This window comes from Triticum urartu, chromosome 7A (genome assembly GCF_056163025.1).
Source record: "Triticum urartu cultivar PI428250 chromosome 7A, HENAU_Tu73, whole genome shotgun sequence".
In the NCBI taxonomy this organism is placed as follows: domain Eukaryota; kingdom Viridiplantae; phylum Streptophyta; class Magnoliopsida; order Poales; family Poaceae; genus Triticum; species Triticum urartu.
In genome coordinates, this window is record NC_141879.1 from 168,257,365 (window position 1) to 168,267,402 (window position 10,038).

General features: G+C 56.4%; 1 pseudogene; it reads right to left on the bottom strand.

Moving 5' to 3' along the window:
* Positions 1–443: 443 nt before the first annotated feature.
* Positions 444–1,290, bottom strand: LOC147958802 (uncharacterized; annotated as a pseudogene).
* Between the last annotated feature and the right edge of the window lie 8,748 nt (positions 1,291–10,038).

Sequence of the window (10,038 nt, forward strand, 5' to 3'; positions counted from 1 at the left end):
ATCCGGTGTTCAGTGGGGTTGAGACCTGTCGGGGGACGCCCTTGCAGAGCCCTCACTGAGGGGGAACTGCAAGGGGTGTCTCCGCCACAGTCTCCACAGGGGGCGCCGCACTAGCCCTGGTCTCTCTATGACCAAGGTCAGTGTGCGCCGGGGTGCTGGGTTCACCATGCGCAGCACAATCATGTGCTTCAGCCAATGCCCCATCGAGCCTCTCCTTAGCGCAAATAGCAGAAATCTGCTCAAGGATGGGCCCCTTCTCGCCACGAAACACAATGCCACTATCGGTGGCCACCTCTACCAGACGAGACAAGAGAGTGGATCCAAGCACAAAAAACCGAGAACTAGAACTAGAAGGATCTGAGGGGATGGTGGGGGTACCTGAGGACAAGTCGGGAGCAGCCGCCCGCATGGCGGCCTTCTCCGGGATCATCGGACACGGCCATCTAGGAGGACCCGGAACTGGTTGAGCCCCGCACTCTGACGTGCGGCCACCAGCGAGAAGACCCGCCCCGAAGCTTGGAGCCGGCCACGGTAGGAGTCACCGCTCCCAGGTTCAAGGGCGGAGGCGGTTCCAAGTCTGGGGACCCCAAGGCTGGGAAAGGGGGGACCCGAGCAAACGCGAGTAGTAGACCACCCTAGGCAAGCGCGGTGAAGGCGAGGGGCCCACCTCCATCCCCACACTCACAACATCCTCCTCCATGACCTCCAGGTTAGCCTCCTGGATCACCACAGGGGGAAGGGAGGCCACGGCCACAGTCCCACCCCCCGATGCCACCAGAGAAGCCGTCCCAACAGGACAGGAAGACCCACCACAAGTAGAAACCGGGCTACGCCGCCCATCAGATGGAGCCAGAGGAACCACATCATCATCATCATCCTCACTAGAGGAGCTCCCCTCGGACGAGCCCCCATCCCCACCCTGCCCGTCATCCGGGTGAGGCAGAGTGATTGCGGAGGCCGACCCAGGCAGATCCTTAGGAACCGGTGACTCGAGCTCGAAGGTCAGGCTCTTCCCCTTCGTGTCGAAGTAGAAAATTAGGGACATACCGCCAATCTCTGCCGGAGCGGGGAAGAGAATCTCAATGCGGACAGGGCCATCATCCTCGAAGGACGCTAGGATAACAGTCACCAGCTTTCCCACCAGGAAGAGATTGCCTTGAGGATGTGCGCAAGCTTGCCACCCCGCGGTGCCGACCTGCCGCCTCATGGCAAGCCGTAGACAAGGACCCACACCTTAGCTAGAGGGGGCACAGGGTCAGGCTCCGCGGCAGCAGCACAGACGGAGATCATGAACTTGTTGATGGGGCAACGGATGACATCGTGGTAACACACACAGAGCAGCTCTGCGGAGGGGAAGGGGACCGAGAAGGTGAGGGGAGCCGTCTCGGTCACCTCCCAAGTGAAGTTGGAGTCGCGAAAGTCGCCGATGTAGGTGGCAAGCTCGGCCTGGATGAGGTCGGCCGAGATCACCACCCCAGACGGTAAGTCCTGCCTGGGGGCAAGAGTGACCATCGCCAATTGCGGCCGAACCGCCTCCTCCTGAATCTCAGCATTCACATAATAGAAGCCACCCCCCTCAGTCCCGTACCCGAGATAGGCAAGGGTCGTGGGGCATCGGGGAGGGGCTTCACACTCCCAGTGAAAGTGTCCCGTGCATCCACATTTGATGCACATTGTCTCCTCGCGGGTCCTGGGTCGGCCAGCATGAGAGGGAGGCTCCGGAGCCACCTGCTCAGGAGCCCCGGTCGTAGCTGGACAGATGGCCATCCCAGGGTCCACCTTGGCCGCCTTCTTCTTCTTCTTGGCCTGGACCGCCGCACCCGGAGCCTCAACCGACCGGCACCCAGGGGAGTTCCGCCCGGGCCACGGGTCGTCCCGACGCCATGCCGGGTCATCCGTCCGAGACAAATGACGGTCATCCCGATGGGCATCCTGACGAGACAGCCGCTGGTCCTCATCACGCGTAGGAGCAGGAGGACCCGTGCCACGCTGGTGCTAGTCACCGTCCGAGGCGCGCGGGGTAGCACTCCGAGAGCCAGCCGGTTGGGAGGACTGACCATCACGGTCCTGAGTAGCCGGTGGCGGCCATGACACAAGCTCAACCCGGAGCTCATCCTCGCGCGCCAGATCCTCGCTCCTACGGCACTCTCCCTCAAGGCGCCGGGCATCCCCCGGAGAGCCCGGGAGAGGCATATGAGGGTCTCTGGCCGGGTCGTGGGGATGGGGAGGTCGCCGGAGAGAGGTGCCGGCATAGGTGGCCGGCGCACGACTGGAGCGGCCTGCACCATCCCCTGGCCGACCATAGGAGGCCTCGAGGGGACGCTTGGGACGCGGCTATCCAGTGCCCGCCTCGCACGCCATCAGTTCTTCGAGGTAGGAGCGCGGGGCCGGGGAGGACACGGGAGAGAGGGAGGAGGATGGGTAGGTCGCCGGCGGCGCAGATAGAGGTGGGGCAGCGGAAGGACACGGCAGCGGCAGGGAGACGGGACAAAGGCAGCGGGCAAAGCGACTGAGCCGATGGACCTCAGCCCTAGTAGCAGGCGTGCCCAGGCATGGGTCGGATCCGCCCTGTTGGACATAGATCCAACGGGCAGGATCGACTGGGGTGAGGGACCATGCCCGGTTAGCACTCTCAATGACTACATGTGCCCTTTGAGAGGCCTGGGCAATGTCCTGGGCCGACGGCCCACCGCAGCCACACGCAACCGGCCCACGCGCCCGCAGGCTCTTCCACGCAGCTCCAGGGCCGGCAGTTGCGTGGGCCCTAGTTGGCCCATGCAGCCGCGCAGCCCTAGCCAGACCCGACCAGGGGATCCCGTCGGGGCGGGGCGCCTCCGGCGGTGGCAGTGATGGCGTAGCCACCTCCTTGGCCACCGGCCTGGCCAGAGCTGAGGCTAGTCGCTCAGCTGTAGCCACAGCCGGGTCAGAGAGGGGCACTGACCCGCCACCCACCAGAGCAAGAGGCACAGCGGCCTGAGGCACCATGGGAGCCGGAGGGGCCAAGGAACTAGCATGGTGCGGTGCCGGCGACCGGCCAGGGCAGCCGCGGTGAGATCCAGACCGCCCGCGCTAGCGCTAAAACCTGGCAGCCGCCAGGAACTCCACAAACTCCGGCGCGCACATCGGACCGGGTGCTCAACCCCCCCTTCCACCTCCTCCTCCTCTTCCAAGTCCGCCCAGCAGAACGGCGAAGGAGCGAAGCAGAGGGACGACCCGCGGGCAGAGTCGACGAGCGGGGACGCGACAAAGACGGCGCCCTCCATGGGAGGCGCGACAGAGCAGCTCAGCGCGAGGTCGACGGCGGTGGGCATTAGGTCGCCACAACGGTCATAATTTGAACTCCCCTCGACCTCGTCCATTCACTCCAGCATGGTGCGTTGTCACTGTCGGTAGAGTCCCATCCATTTTTTGAAGCAAGTCATGAATTGGAATGGTCGGTATGCATGGGGCTAGAATTCACCATGAAAACTTGAAATGGGACCAAACACAAATTTCTTTGTTTGGTTGTTCACCGAAATTGACTCATGGAATCTTAGTTAGGCTTCAGTTCCAAATTCTGTTTGGACGGCGAAAATTTGAAATTGCATATGTACATGAGGCTAGGGGAGGGCTACCTCCTGGAGAAGAAACACACTGGGGGCAGCGGTGTACTCCGGCAATCGTCGAAGTCGAGAGCTAGGAGATCCTCCTTGTCCGAGGTGCGGTCGAGGAGGTGCACGGGTGAGGGAGTCCTGGGTTAAGGGGTCCTCGGGCGTCCGGACTATGTAACATGGGCCGGACTAATAGGCCATGAATATACAAGAAAGAAGACTTCCTCCCGTGTCCGGATGGGACTCTCCTTTGCATGGATGGCAAGCTTGGCGTTCAGATATGTAGATTCCTTCCTTTGTAAACCAACTATGTACAACCCTAGGCCCCTCCGGTGTCTATATAAACCAGAGGGTTTAGTCCGTAGAGGCAATCACAATTATACAGGCTAGATTTCTAGGGTTTAGCCACAACGATCTTGTGGTAGATCAACTCTTGTAATCCTCATATTCATCAAGATCAATCAAGCATGACATAGGGTATTATCTCCATCAAGAGGTCCCGAACCTAGGTAAAACATCGTGTCCCTGCCTCCTGTTACCATCGGCCTTAGACGCACAATTCAGGACCCCCTACCCGAGATCTGCCGGTTTTGACACCGACATTGGTGCCTTCATTGAGAGTTCCGCTGCGTCGTCATCAGAAGGTTCGATGGCTTCGTCAATCATCTACAACATTGCTGCCCTGGGGGAGGTTTTCCTCCCCAGTCAAATCTTTGTATTCGGCGGCTTCGCACTGCGGGCCAACTCACTTGGCCATCTAGAGCAGATCGACAGCTACACCTCGGGTCACCAGATTAGTTTTGGAAACTTGGATTATGTCGCTGACATCCGAGGAGACTTGATCTTCCGAGGATTCACGACCCCAACCTCTGCTCTGGCCTTAGAGCCGGAGCGCGTCGCCAGGTCTGAAGACATGATTTCTAAACCCGCCAGACTATTTGTGGCCACTAAGCCTAGTACGGGAGAGCCAGAGGAAGCAGAGTCGCTGGCAACCATCACAAAGCCGGACTCTTCCCCAGACACTGGCTCCGAACTCTCGGTGTCAGCATCGTGTGAGCTCGGCCGAGGAGTCCCCTTCTCGCCGTACTCTACGGATTCTCTTCTCCCTGGCCAAACCTCACCTTTAAGCGAGGCTCTGGACTTGATGCGATCCCTCGTTATTACGAAGGAGCAACGTCCGAACTACGCCCAGCCCGGACTAGGGGCTGAGAACGGGGAATTTTACATCCCACCCACCAGCCACTTCATCACCACTGTCGAGGACTTAACTGACATGGTCGATTACGGCTCCGAAGACATCGGCGGTATGGACGACGATGCCGGAGAAGAGCAGGCCCAAAACCCGCCGTTTATCGGACGCTGGACGACCACCTCTTCGTATGACGTGTACATGGTGGATACACCCAAGGACGGTGATGATGATAATGAAAGAAATCTAGTAGAGGATAAACCTCCCGAGATACAACCAAAACGCCGATGGCGCCGCTCTAAATCATGCCGCAGCAAAGACATCAATACCGGCACGAGAGACAACAATACTCTGGATGATGCCGAAGATCAAGAAAACCTCGTCGCGCAAAATTCTGAACAAGACGATCGGGAGGATGGGCAAGTTAGCCCTGATGAACAGGCCTCAAACGAAGACTCGGAGGACAGTAATGACCTTCCACTCTCCGAGGACGAGGTGAGCCTCGGCGACGAAGACTTTATCATGCCCGAGGAACCTCTCGAGCAGGAGCGCTTTAAGCAACGACTAATAGCCACTGCAAGGAGTCTAAAAACGAAATAGCAGCAACTTCAAGATGATCAAGATCTACTCAACGGCAGAAGGACTAATGTCCTGGAAGCCGAGGAATATGGCCTCGTGCGCCCAACCAAAAGTTACCCGAAGCGTAAACTGCTACCTCAATTCGATGACAAGGCACTTGAGCCCGTACTAGCAACACGTAATGCGGCTGACCGACCACCACATGGCCGGGACAAAACGTCAACTCAAGCCGATCACCGGCCCTTACTATCTCGCCGTAAAGGTAGATACACAACGGCTCGGGGATACACATATAACCTATTGCCGGACCTGAAGAATAGAGCAGGTCCGGCCAGGTCAATATACGGATCACGGGGGCGTGCCCCGATGCGCGACGACGGCTATCAAGCCAAACATGACAAGCATAATCACGCCTGGGCCAAACGTCGCAGACGGACTCCATTCGAACTACGTTGTGACCTGGCCCGATATAGAGGCGCCGCACACCCCCTCTGCTTCACTGATGAAGTAATGGAGCATGAATTCCTAGAAGGGTTTAAACCCGTAAATGTCCAATCATATGATGGAACAACAGATCCCGCGGTATGGATTGAGGAATTTCTTCTCCATATTCATATGGCCCGCGGTGATGATCTTCATGCCATCAAATACCTCCCGCTAAAACTCAAGGGACCAGCTCGGCACTAGTTGAACAACCTGCCCGAAAACTCCATTGGCAGCTGGGAGGACTTGGAAGACGCCTTCCGCGACAACTTCCAAGGCACATACGTCCGACCCCCGGATGTTGACGACTTAAGTCACATAGTTCAACAGCCCGGAGAGTCAGCCAGGAAATTATGGACAAGGTTCTTAACTAAAAAGAACCAGATTGTCGACTGCCCGGATGCCGAAGCCCTAGAGGCCTTTAGGCACATGATTCGCGACGAATGGCTCACCTGAAAGCTCGGCCAAGAAAAGTCGAAGTCCATGGCGGCCCTCACGACACTTATGAGTTATGACCCGCTGTTGTGCGGGCGAAGATAGTTGGCTAGCCCATAGAAATCATAATGCAAACGAACCTGGCACCTCCGAAGCCAAGAATAGCAACGGCAAGCCCCGACGCAACAGGCATAAGCGTCAAAACAATGGTGACAATACTGATGACACGGCGATCAACGCTGGATTCAGTGGCTCCAAGTCCGGTCAGCGTAAGAAGCCATATAAAAGGCACAATCCGGGCTCTTCCATCTTGGACCGCATACTCCATCATCCATGTCAGATCCACAGCACCTGAGGGAGTCCTGGATTAGGGGATCTCCGGACAGCCGGACTATATCCTTTGGCCGGACTGTTGGACTATGAAGATACAAGATTGAAGACTTCGTCTCGTGTCCGGATGGGACTCTACTTGGCGTGGAAGGCAAGCTAGGCAATATGGATATGTATATCTCCTCCTTTGTAACCGACCTTGTGTAACCCTAGCCCTCTCCGATGTCTATATAAACCAGAGGGTTTTAGTCCGTAGGACAACATACAATCATACCATAGGCTAGCCTCTAGGGTTTAGCCTCTTTGATCTCGTGGTAGATCAACTCTTGTAATACTCATATCATCAAGAATAAATCAAGCAGGACGTAGGGTATTACCTCCATCAAGAGGGCCCGAACCTGGGTAAAACACCGTGTCCCCTGCCTCCTGTTACCATCCGCCTTAGACGCACAGTTCGGGACCCCCTAGCCGAGATCCGCCGGTTTTGACACCGACATTGGTGCTTTCATTGAGAGTTCCTCTATGTCGTCGCCGTTAGGCTTGATGGCTCCTACGGTCATCGATAGCGATGCAGTCCAGGGTGAGACTTTTCTCCCCGGATGGATCTTTGTGTTCGGCGGCTTCGCACTGCGGGCCAACTCGCTTGGCCATCTAGAGAAGATCGAAAGTTACGCCCGTGGCCACCAGGTCAGGTTTGGAAGCTTAAACTACACGGCTGATATCCGGTAGACTTGATCTTCGACCGATTCGAGCCTCTGCCTTGTGTGTCACGCGGTCACAATGAGTAGATTTAGCTCTACCATCAGATAGTGTTCAGGAGATCGCACCAGCAGCCGTTCCGACCCTCAATTCGGAGCCAGTCGCGCCGTCCATGGACGGGTGGATGGACCCCTCCACGGAGGCCTTACCCTCAGCGGCGATCGAGCCAAACATCGACCATACCCTGCACGAGAGCCGTGTTGTCAGACTGCCGGATCCTTCTCCGGCCACGGACTCCGAACCGCCTGCGCCCGTTCCTAGCGAATCCGATTGGGCGCCGATCATGCAGTTTACCTCCGTGGATATTTTTCAGCACTCGCCCTTTGGCGACATACTGAACTCATTAAGGTCTCTCTCTTTGTCAGGAGAGTCCTGGCCGGATTATGACCGACAGGATTGGGATGCGGACGACGAAGAAATTCGACGCCCACCCACCACCCACTTCATAGCCAATGTCGATGACTTGACCGACATGCTTGACTTCGACTCCGAAGACATCGACGGTATAGACGACGATGCAGGAGACGAACAGGAACCAACGCCTATAGGGCACTGGAAAGCCACCTCATCATATGATATATACATGGTGGACACACCCAAATAAGGCAATGGCGACGAGACAATGGAGGATGACCCCTCCAAGAAGCAACCCAAGCGCCGGCATCAGCGGCGCCGCTCTAAGTCCCGCCAAGGCAAAAGTGGTGATACCGGCACCGGAGATAATAGCACTCCGGACAGTGCCGAAGACAACAACAATCCCCTCCAACAAGATTTAGAGCAGGAGGATGGAGGAGCCAGCCCTCCAGAGAGAGCGGCAGATGGAGAGGCGGAGGATGATAATTACATGCCCCCCTCCGAAGACGAGGCAAGCCTCGACGATGACGAATTCGTCGTGCCAGAGGATCCCGTCGACCAAGAGCGCTTCAAGCGCCGGCTTATAGCCACGGCAAATAGCCTTAAGAAAAAGCAGCACCAGCTTCAAGCTGATCAAGATCTGCTAGCTGACAGATGGAGTGAAGTCCTCGCGGTCGAGGAATATAAACTCGAACGCCCCTCCAAGAGTTACCCAAAATGCAGGTTGCTACCCCGACTGGAGGAAGAAGCGTATGACGTGGCTGAGCAGCCACCTCGTGGCCGCGATAGAGAGGCATTCCAGCTAAAAGCTCAGCCTGCACCCCGACGCCATTCAAATAAAAAGGCATGGGGAAATACGCCGGACCTGCGAGATGTATTGGAAGACAAAGCAAAACATGCAAGATCGATCTACGGATCACGAGGGCGCGCCACTATGCGAGACGATAAACGTCACGCCGGATATAGTAAAAGTAAATCCGGCCGGGCCGAACACCGCGGGCAAGACTCATTGGAGCTGCATCGCGATATAGCCTAGTACAGAGGTGCCGCACACCCCTTATGCTTCACAGATGAAGTAATGGATCATCAAATCCCAGAGGGTTTCAAACCCGTAAACATAGAATCATACGACGACATGACAGATCCTGCGGTATGGATCGAGGATTTCCTCCTGCACATCCACATGGCCCGCGGTGATGACCTACACGCAATCAAATACCTCCCACTCAAACTTAAAGGATCAGCTCGACATTGGCTCAACAGCTTGCTAGCAGAGTCCATTGGCTGTTGGGAAGATCTGGAAGCCGCATTCCTCGACAACTTTCAGGGCACTTATGTGCGACCACCAGACGCCGATGACCTGAGCCATTTAATTTAGCAGCCAGAGGAATCGGCCATGCAATTCTAGACACGATTCCTAACATAGAAAAATCAAATCGTCGACTGTCCAGATGCAGAGGCCCTAGTAGATTTTAAACACAACATTCGCGACGAGTGGCTAGCCCGGCACCTTGGTCAGGAAAAGCCGAAATCTATGGCAGCCCTCACAACACTCATGACCCGCTTTTGTGCGGGAGAAGACAGCTGGCTGGCTCGCAGTAATAACATATCAAAGAACCGTGGTACTTCAGATACCAAGGACGGCAATGGCAGGTCCCGTTGCAACAAACATAAGCGCCGCATTAACAGCGACAATACAGAGGATACGACAGTCAATGCCGGATTCAAAGGCTCTAAACCCGGTCAGCGGAAAAAGCCATTTAAAAGAAGCACTCCGGGCCCGTCCAGTTTGGACCACATACTCGATCGCTCGTGTCAAATACACGGCACACCCGACAAGCCAGCCAACCACACCAATAGGGATTGTTGGGTATTCAAGCAGGCCGGCAAGTTAAATGCCGAAAACAAAGATAAGGGGCCACATAGCGATGACGAGGAAGAGCACCAACAGTCGAACACCGGAGGACAGAAGAGGTTCCCCCCACAAGTGTGGACGGTGAACATGATATACGCAACCCACATCCCCAAGAGGGAGCGGAAGCGTGCGCTCAGGGACGTATATGCGTTGGAGCCAGTCGCCCCAAAGTTCAACCCATGGTCCTCCTGTCCGATCACCTTCGATTGCAGGGACCACCCCACTAGTATCCGTCATGGCGGATTCGCCGCACTGGTCCTAGACCCAATCATTGACGGATTTCACCTCACTTGAGTCCTTATGGATGGCGGCAACAGCCTGAACCTGCTTTGCCAGGACACATTGCGCAAAATGGGTATCGACCCCTCAAGGATCAAACCCACAAAAATGACCTTTAAAGGCGT